General features: G+C 41.4%; 1 long non-coding RNA gene across 1 annotated transcript; it reads right to left on the reverse strand.

Moving 5' to 3' along the window:
• Window positions 1–74: 74 nt before the first annotated feature.
• On the reverse strand, window positions 75–9116 carry LOC135983377 (uncharacterized). Its single transcript, XR_010600968.1, has 4 exons — window positions 8872–9116; window positions 5307–5430; window positions 3493–3627; window positions 75–888 (listed from the first exon to the last, which is right to left on the reverse strand). It is a non-coding gene; the product is annotated as an uncharacterized LOC135983377 (long non-coding RNA).
• Window positions 9117–9606: the final 490 nt, after the last annotated feature.

The raw sequence follows: 9606 nt of genomic DNA on the forward strand, positions 1-9606 counted from the left end.
AAAAAAAAAAACTACACTTCAAAATATTTACTTCTATATTATAAAAAAAGGAACATTGAACTACAATTGCTAAATAAACTAACAGAATACAGCTCATGGTGCATGATCCTTACTTTTTAAGTTGTGCTTGTTCTCTTAGGCCCTGACACTGCAAATGTGCATGTAAGTAGCTGCGTACATCAGTAATCCCATTGACTTGAAAGAAACTATACAGGCGCATAAGTGTTTGAAGAAGTGGGCCATTAATGTGAGCCTGCAAGGTGTTGAGTATCTCTGGAGAGTTGGTTTCTCTTCCTCTTTACTACTGCTAAAAATGTTGGCAGGACAAATTAGGCTTTGAAATACCAGTGTCACATATATTGCCCATCTTAATAGTACCACCAACCAACACGGAAGGCACACCATTACTCACATCTGAGAGCTGCATAGCCCAATCACTAGCACAGTATCCTGCACATATCTTACTTGAAGGGGTTTCTATATTATCCCACTTTGCTCCAGACAATCAGCCATACCTTAATCAGTTATCAGTTTCAGTACCCCCTTTGACCGGTCATCTGTGGTCCTGATGACTAATTTAGGATAAAGATTTCTCCAAACTACCTTATCCTCACCTCTTTCCTCCCCTTAAAATATCATCTTTTTTCATAAGGTCATTTATACTGAACACCAGCTACTCAATGTCCAGAAAAATCCAGAGCCAGGACTGATCTAGCTATACCTCTCCTCATCAGTTGCCTCTCTGTGGGTATGGAATAAGTTGCCTCTTTAACAAATCGTTATTATCTATAATCTTTGTTCCATGTTTTGTGCCATCTCTGACAGGTTTTCCTCTTGCTGCTGCTGTTCATTGGCACTTGGATTGTTCCTTAAGGTGGGGTCCACTGCCTTTTTTTGGTAAAGAAAGAAAAAAGGTTTAAAGAAGCCTCAACATCCTTTCTTCACCCTACATCAGAAACATGGTTTTCAACATGGACTGCTAACTCCGAAAGTAAAAACTCAGTCTGGTCCTCTAGAATCTAAATCCAATTTCAGTACCTGCACATTGTGACTAATCAGGAAAGCTAAGACCCTGAGAAATGCTTTATGTGGGTGTACCCTTACACTCATTCAGAACCCCACTAATGTCAGTGTACATCCCCATTGATTGACATAGAACAGTTGCAAGATTAGGGAAGTTTACAACCCATCACTGAACATTCAGGAATATCTTTTTATGTTATCAGAGTTTCAGGGTAACTGCATCTGTATTTCCCCCTCCATGGTCCCTCAAAGGGCACCTGCTGAAAGGTTTCTGGCTCCTAGCTGTCACCAAGCCTGGGTAGAGACCCATCTCACTCCCTTCTGACCGGGGTTTTAAGGCTGCACAACTCCCTGCACTATCTTCAGCAAGTTAGTTTGCCTGAAAGGCCAGTGCCTGTACTTCGCTTTCTCTGCAAAGGCTATGGATAGTGTATTGCCAGCACTGCAGTTCCAAGTTACCACACAACTCTTTCCAAGAATAAATGTGTTTCCTTAAGTAAAAGCATTATAGTGAAAACAATGAAAACTTTACCAGAGGTCACTGCTACTACAGCATAAGGCTCTGGTACTATCAGTCCTTCAAACTTCACAACTGTGGAATTACCCACTCCCCAGAAAATCCATTTAACATGTATGGTCCCAAAAATCTGTGCTTGTCTGGCACATTCAAAAATTTCTCGCAAGCCCCCTCTTCTGACCTTCAAACAACCCCTCCCCCCAACTTCACCAAGCTCATCATCATCCCACAGACCAGACCCTGTCAGAACAGATGAAAAACCAGTAAATACACCCCTCCCCCCACATACCTTTCAAGATCCCTCGGTCCTACATTCCTCTCACAACATGTGGTGTACCTCATCCAATGCATCAAATGCCACAACAACTATGTGGGAGACAATCATGCCGGTCTCAAATGAACTCACACAGAAAACTGATAAATGACGAAGACATTCTATCACCCAGAGATGAGCACATTTCACAAAGCAATCACTCCATAGCTGATCATTCATAACTTTAATGTTGCCTCAGTAAGTTCATAGTGTCCAACAGTTTTATGGTTCATCACTATGTGTAACACACCCTACTGCCTGCTAACCCTTAACTGCCCACTTCATTTTAAGTCCATGGTCTCCAACCTTTTTACACCCAAGATCACTTTTTGAATCTAGGGGCAACCCAGGATCTACCCCCCATTCCCCAAAGCTCCGCCCTGCTCTCTCCCCCACCCTCACTCATTTTCACCAGGCTGGGACAGGGGTTCGGGAGAGGATGTGGGCTCTGGACTCTGACCAAGGGGTTTGCTGTGTGGGAGGGGGATCTGCACTGAGCCTGGGACAGTGGGTTCAGGTGAAGGAGGGGGTGAGGGGTGCAAGCTCTAGGATGGAGTTAGGGTGCAGAAGGGGACTCTGGGCTGGAGCAGTGTTGGAGTGCAGGAGGAGGTACAGGCTCTGGGAGGGGGGAGGTCAGGGTTGGGGCTTGGGGTGCAGGAAGAGGTTCAGGGTGCAGAAGGGGGCATGGGGTGCTGACTCCAGGAGGGGGCTCAGGGTTGGGGTGCAGAAGGTGGTTTGGGGTGCTGGCTCTGGAAGGGGGTTCAGGGATGGGGTGCAGCATCCCGCTGGGCAGCACTTACCTCCGGCAGCTCCCAGTGGGCAGCGGGTGCAGTGAAGCTAAGGCAGGCTCCCTGCCTATCCTGGCCCCACACTGCTCCCGGAAAGGGCCAACATGCCCCTGCGGAGTGACAGGAGGCACGTGGCTCTGCGCACTCCCCTCTCTGCAAGTACCGCCCCCACAGCTCTCCCGGCCAATGGGAGCTGTAGGAGGGGATGCTTGCAGGCAAGAACAGTATACAGAGGGAGACTCCTGGCCCTGGGGCCACGCTGGCCACTTCCAGGAGCCATGTGAGGCTGGGGTAGGTAGGGCGTCTGCATTAGCGCCAGCCACACTGCACCACCGGAGATCGCGATCGACCATTTGGTGATCACTGTTTTAAGTGGTCTCCTACAGCATGCATGAATCTCTTACGGTTAACAATCTGTCCCTTCTTATATATAGCTTAGACACTTTGGTTACCTTCTCCCGACCTGAGGAATAACTTAGTAGAAGGGACAAGCTTTCAACCTTTACAAACAGAAGTTGGTCCAATAAAAGTGGACTAAACCTACCTTGTCTCTCATGTCCTGGAACCAACATGGCTACAACACTGCAAACAACATTTCAATATAGTAATTGGAACTCTTTACACTTCTCAAGTGTCACATCTACCCCAGATGTGTCTGAGCCATCAGAGTTTTGCTTTATCTAGTCAGCTTCTGAAAATCAAGCTCTATATAAATTAGATCAGCATCTGGATTTCCTGCTGCTGTTACCCAGCACCCCACTTAATTCTCTATCACATATATTGGCAGCATTCCTCCCCCCCCCCTCCCAATCACCCTCTTTTTATGCACTGGCCTATCAACAAATACTCACTGGATTCCTCGGATTTTACAGTCAGGATTGCGTGTGATTTTAGTGGGGTTCTTTGTAGAAATGTGGAACCAAAAAACATAAAATGTCATTGTTTACTCAGGAGCTTGCCATGCTTGTTAGGGTAAGTGCAACAACCTGACAAGAGACCAAAGAAGGCAAAAAAATTACCACCTCATAATTTCACTGGCTAATGATAAATTGTGGCCCAGCTTTACCACATGGGCAATCACTAGACCACCAAATATTAGGGGTATTGATGTTACAGCAATAACTGTTTGTGTGGATGACTGTGGGCTGCTATGGGTGAGCATTTGCTAGTTTGCTTAATGGTAGCAGAACTTGAGCCAGCCCTGCTTTAAATAGTACTGCACAAGATCTTATGCACAGTTTTGTCTATACAGTTCAATAGCCTACCAGTGTGCTCTTAGTTTCAACAATCCCATTTAAAAATTGTGCATATTCTGAGCCAAAACGCAACTATAGTAATACAAATATTTAAATATTCAAATCCTTTTTAAAAGCTAAAATAGTGCACATGTCCTCAGTATAGTTTGAGCTCTTGGGAGGAAAATGATGGCCCTTTATTAAATGTTGTCTATTGGTATACAGGACCCACAGAATGCTTAGATTCACCATCTTGTTAAAGTGACAGCATTTTTATAATATTTATGATCAGAGAAATTTCTATACTGGGGCAATTTAGTTCAGTATCCTGTTTCTGCCAATGGCCAGCACAAGATGTGATTTTAAAATTACACAGTACCTGCCTACAGAAGAAGCTTTTTTCCCCCCACCTTCAGTTAGTTAATGCTTGACTTATGCCCTAAAGCACAAGAGTACATGCACATGGGTGTATATCCCTCATCAGTTTGCATAATCCCTAATGCAATGGTAAATGTTATTTTCCATTTAAAATAAATAAATAAATCTATTTGAGACCCATTAAGCCTTTGGCCCCATACTATGTTTCAGTGAGTTCCACAGATTATGCATTGTATAAAATATTTCCTTTTATCAGTTTTAAATGGGTTGCATTTTAATTCTACTGAGTGTGCCCTTGCTAAAGCAGAATGGGTTTTGTGCTGAACCCTCCCTTTTGGAGCACTGCATATAGACCTACCCTCAATTTGTCTCTCTAGCATCTTCTTGTGGCCGTCTGGCCATCAACTCAAGCTCAACATGGCTAAAATAGAACTCTTAATCTAAACCCCACAAAACCATCCTCACTACCTCCTTTCTCAATCCTCGTGGACAACACTACCATTCTACATGTCCCTATAAGACCCATAACCTTAACCATAATCTTCAATTTGGACCTCTCTCCAGGTCCTCACATGGTCACATCCAACCAAGATCTAAGTCTTGCAGATTCTTTCTGCATAACATCTCTAAGATACAGCCTTTCCTAAAACAAAAATATTGTCTCATTGGTTCCACTTGTCTTATACTTAGATAGTAAGCTGTTTGGGGCAGATACCGTCTTCTTGTTCTGTATTTGTTTAGAGCCTAGCACAGTGGGGTCTTGGTCCACATCTGGGATGCCAATATACTATGATAAATATAAAAAACTAATAATCATACTGATCTCCTTTGTAAAGCACCTGGAGATCTCCCGATGAAAAAGAGCTAGGTATTATTATTATAGAAGTGTATTTTCCTGAGCTCTTTCAATCCAAGTGGTTTAGGGGTACATTGGTGGGGAAGTTTGCACTGTATTTGTTCTGCAAATTAAAAATACTTAATTTCTCAATGTTGGTAACCTGGTTTATTTCAGCAGCATGACACTTACTCAAATGAGAAGACTGTTTTCTTACCTTTCATGAATTGAAGTTTTTAACAACTGTAATAAAGGACCATAGGTGTGTATTTTAAGTTCTATGAATTGTTGGCCCACATTCTCTCCTGGGCTGTTTCCATTCAGCACGGGAGAGGGAGGACCTGAAAGGGAGATGGTTATAGTTACCTGATTCTCTGACCAGTTCTGAGCCAGCTAGGCTTTGCCAGCTGGCAACAGTCCCCCAAAACTATCCACCAGCCGCAGCTTGCAGGAGCACAGCACACTTCTCCACCCATAACACATTCCAATTCTGGGGCTGCAAATTGGGGTAAGAGGGCGAGGAAGGCCCTAGCTATATATGCCTACTGTGGCTTGCCTTACAGTGAGGGAATCTCTTGCTGGGGAACTGTCTAGTTTCTGTTCCCTTTGCCTTGCCTAAATTGTACAGAGAAAACAGAATTGGCTGCAAAATGTCTCCCCCTTTATTTATTTTAATCCAAGGAGCTGTACTAATTGCATAGCACACTAGTAGTTATTGTGGTTAATGCAAATGTTTTGTTGAAAGGGTTATAAAATTCAGGTTTTATGAGGCTTAGATTTTAGACCAGATGGGCCTTCACAGGAACCTCACATTTTGGGATTAGGCATGTGTTGTTTGTTTCACATTTGAGTACCTATTGGGTTCCGGAATTAGAGTTGGTTGCAGATTGAAGTCAAAACTGGAAGGAGCCTAATTTTCCAGATCCAACTAAAATGCAACTTAACTGACCTTGCAAGCTTTCAATTAATTGGGCTGATGTCTCTGAAGAGCTGCTCATAAAATTGTGTTACTGACATATTTGAATCTATGCACTGGCTTTTTTGAATAAGGTACCCGAACTCGAACCTTAAACCTAATCCAGATCCAAACAGACTCCTTAGCTCATCTCTACACATTTAACAGTGGGAAATTGTCTTCCCTTTGGTCCTCTCCTACTACATACTAATTATTTATATATATTTTATACACACACCCCTATATAGGAGGGTAAGACAGACCATATTCTTCTCCATTTAAGCTCTGAACACACAGGGCCAGATTCATCCCTTGTGTAACTACTGACTTCACTAGAGTTACACCAGGGATTAATTAGGATCACAGTACATTACACATACTATATACTTTATTGATTTACATTGACTTTATTGACTCATGAAACAGCAGTTCTCAAGTGGAAAATTAAATGAAAGTGGTGTAAAGAGAAACCTGATTGTTCAGAGTAAAGTGAAGCTGTTTCAAAAACCACAGTTGTATGGTTTATCTAGCTCCTTTAGAAGATAAATTGATGTTCCCTACTAACAGCATTTGGGGAAGATTTAGGATGATGACAGCAGGTGATTGGCATTAAAGTCCCATCAGATGAAAGGAGACAGTCTGGTTTGACCACTGCTGCAGTGAGTAAAATGACTAAATAGAACTGTCCACAATAGCATCCAGATTTCCACTTCTACCCTCCACCCAGTGGTTACAGCAATTAACTTGCTGTATATAGGTTACCTAAGTTAGTCCTGACTTGTGCTTACTATGCCCAATTAGGCAATTTGGAAAGGTCTTTCTGGAGTTCCTCACATTGGTCTCCCTAGTCTTGTCTTCCTTAAATAAGAGTTGTATGTCCTCAGCCAACTCACTATTTATTCCTCTTCCAGATTGTTACTATATTTAGAAGTCATTATAAGTCTGCCCTGGGAATTAGTACATCAACCTCTTTTCTCAATGAGAATTGGCTCATATATATATATATATATATATATATAAATAAAACACACACACACACACACACACAGTATTCCCCATCTTCTAACAGTTGTAGAACCATGACAGGACTTTACTTCTCAACTGGTTATCAATTTTCCTTAAGAGCAAGGCAGCGTGGCCCATCAGGTAAGGCACTAGACTGGGACTGAGAAGAGTTGAGTTCTAGTCCTAGTTCTGCCACTGATCTGTTAAGTGAACTTGGGGCAAGTCACTTCACTTAGCTGTGTCTCAGCTTGCTCATCTACCAAGTAGTGATGCTATTTTAAGTGCTCTAAAAGCTATGGGTAGAGTGCTGGAGTTTGGGTATTATTAATATTAAGGTCTTAGGAGAGTGGCATTATAAATCCTTCCTTTCCCCTTTTCAGCATTTCCCATCCCCATTTATGTCCTACCTTTTCATTTTTCCCCCGCTCATTGTTTTCTGCATCTGCTAGCCCATTGGAATACATCATGTTATTGTAGTTGACATAGTTTTGGAGCACCAAGTAGTGGTTTCCAGAGCCAGTTATTTTATTAGAGTTTAATAGAGTGGAGGCTGGAGATACTGATTTCAAGTAGAAACAGCTGTGGACAAAAAGTATTTATTTATTTATTTATTTTTAAATACTGTTTAATGTTCATGGGGGGGAGGGGAAAAGAGCAATTTTTCCTTGTATATACTCAACATGAATGACCTTATAGATTACAATGTTTAAATCTTACTACATTGAGAATGAAGAAGGTTGTTTCTATTTTAACTATAGCAGTCATTCTCCAACTGGGGGTCAGGACCCCTGAGAGGGTCACGAGGTTATTACATGGGGTGGGGGTGGGGGCGGGAAAGAGAAATCAAGATCTATCAGCCTCTACCCCAAACCCTGCTTTACCGCCAGCATTTATAATAGTGTTATAAATTAAACTATATTAAGGGGGTGGGGGTGTCACACTCAGATGCTTGTTATTGAAAGGGGTCATCTTTACAAAAGTTTGACAACCACTGAACTATAGATTTTCACTAGTTGTGTATTAATTTAATGTTGTGAGATACATTTCCTATGGTGTCCGCTGTTTCTCTTACTTAGCTTGTTACATTTTGCTAAAAAAATAAATAAAAAAAGTCTACAAAATGGCTACCCTATTTTTATGTTTTTGTCCTTAAAAACAAAGTGCTAAAGATCCTTCTTTCCATAACAGCAGTTTATATGGATACCTTTATCCATTCTGTTCTGATAACAAGATACATAGTACAATGGATTTCTTCTGTTCAAATGCCATTTTCAGGGAGCACAAATCAGGTTTGTTAGACAGCACACAACAGAGCTCAACTGAACAAAAGAAAGAAACTGACTTGGTACTTGGCTATCCTATCTATTGCTTCACCTTTTGTGGTTTCTAAAGGAGCAATAATATTCATATTTAAAAATACATAAAATTCTATAGGGGATACTTTGTACAGAGGGTCAACTCCAGAAAAGAAAATAGCCCCAGGAAGGATATGGTTTAAAAGACTGACCAATATTTAGTATCTTGCCAGGTTTTGTATGTTTTGGCAACCATACAAAAAAGAAGAGAAGAGTTTTTTCACCAGATATTCAGAGAAAAATGTGTGTGGTGGTGGGGAATTATATTCTCTGTATTGAAAAGAAATGAATTCTGTGTACAATATGTTCCCCTCCATCCTTTTTTCTTTGGTATGTTCTAAATTGGATTGCAAATTGGTAGAGAAAGTTAACTTGTGAAAGTGAGATCCCCCATCAAGCCTTGTGTCCAAGTTGAAAGAAATTGTTCCTCCTCAAACATATAGTATTCACAAACAGAAAAAACCTACCTGGAGTCATACCTCTGGCTGCTAGCATCTGGGCACTGGATACCATGCCTTCTCCAAAGGCCTCTCTCTCTCTCTCTCTCCTCTGACTACCAAGTTTGCATAAATTCTCCTGGGCTTCCTTAGAGTACCTTATTAGGCATCTAGGCCCCAATCCTGCCTTATAATTCCACTTTACAACACCTGTGTCAGATCAGAGCCAAGCATTAACTCTGCTTCCTAGAAATCAAATACAGCTTCTGTATCTCATCACAGGGATTATATGCACAAAGACTTTTAAACAGAGTTGTGATTTCATGCTCTGACCCTATTCCCAATAGGTTTACCAAAAATTCTGAGAATTTTACAGTGCCTCAAGTTCTGCTATTTGTGACTCTGATATATTTAACTAATTAGTGAGTCCTCCATGACTTTATCTCTCATTCCAGGGAATTTCTATTTGACAGATGTTTCACAAGAGATGATTGAGCTATTATACACACCAGGAAAATTTCAAACAAACATCACATACCATCCAGTTTTTAGAAGTTAGATTACTTGTGTAGCAGAGTTAATATTCCAGACCTATTCCAAATGTTATTTCACTGATTTAAATGTTTTTGGCAGCAAGAATTAAGTCTGGTCTTCAAACTTTTCTATTAAAAACAATCATTAGCACAGTTCCATGTTTCCAGATGTGAAGCCACATCCAGAATATTCTTTATCAGAGCTGCTAAATTAAACAGCGTGATAGTTCCA

Source organism: Chrysemys picta, chromosome 4 (assembly GCF_011386835.1).
Source record: "Chrysemys picta bellii isolate R12L10 chromosome 4, ASM1138683v2, whole genome shotgun sequence".
Taxonomy (NCBI): Eukaryota; Metazoa; Chordata; order Testudines; family Emydidae; genus Chrysemys; species Chrysemys picta.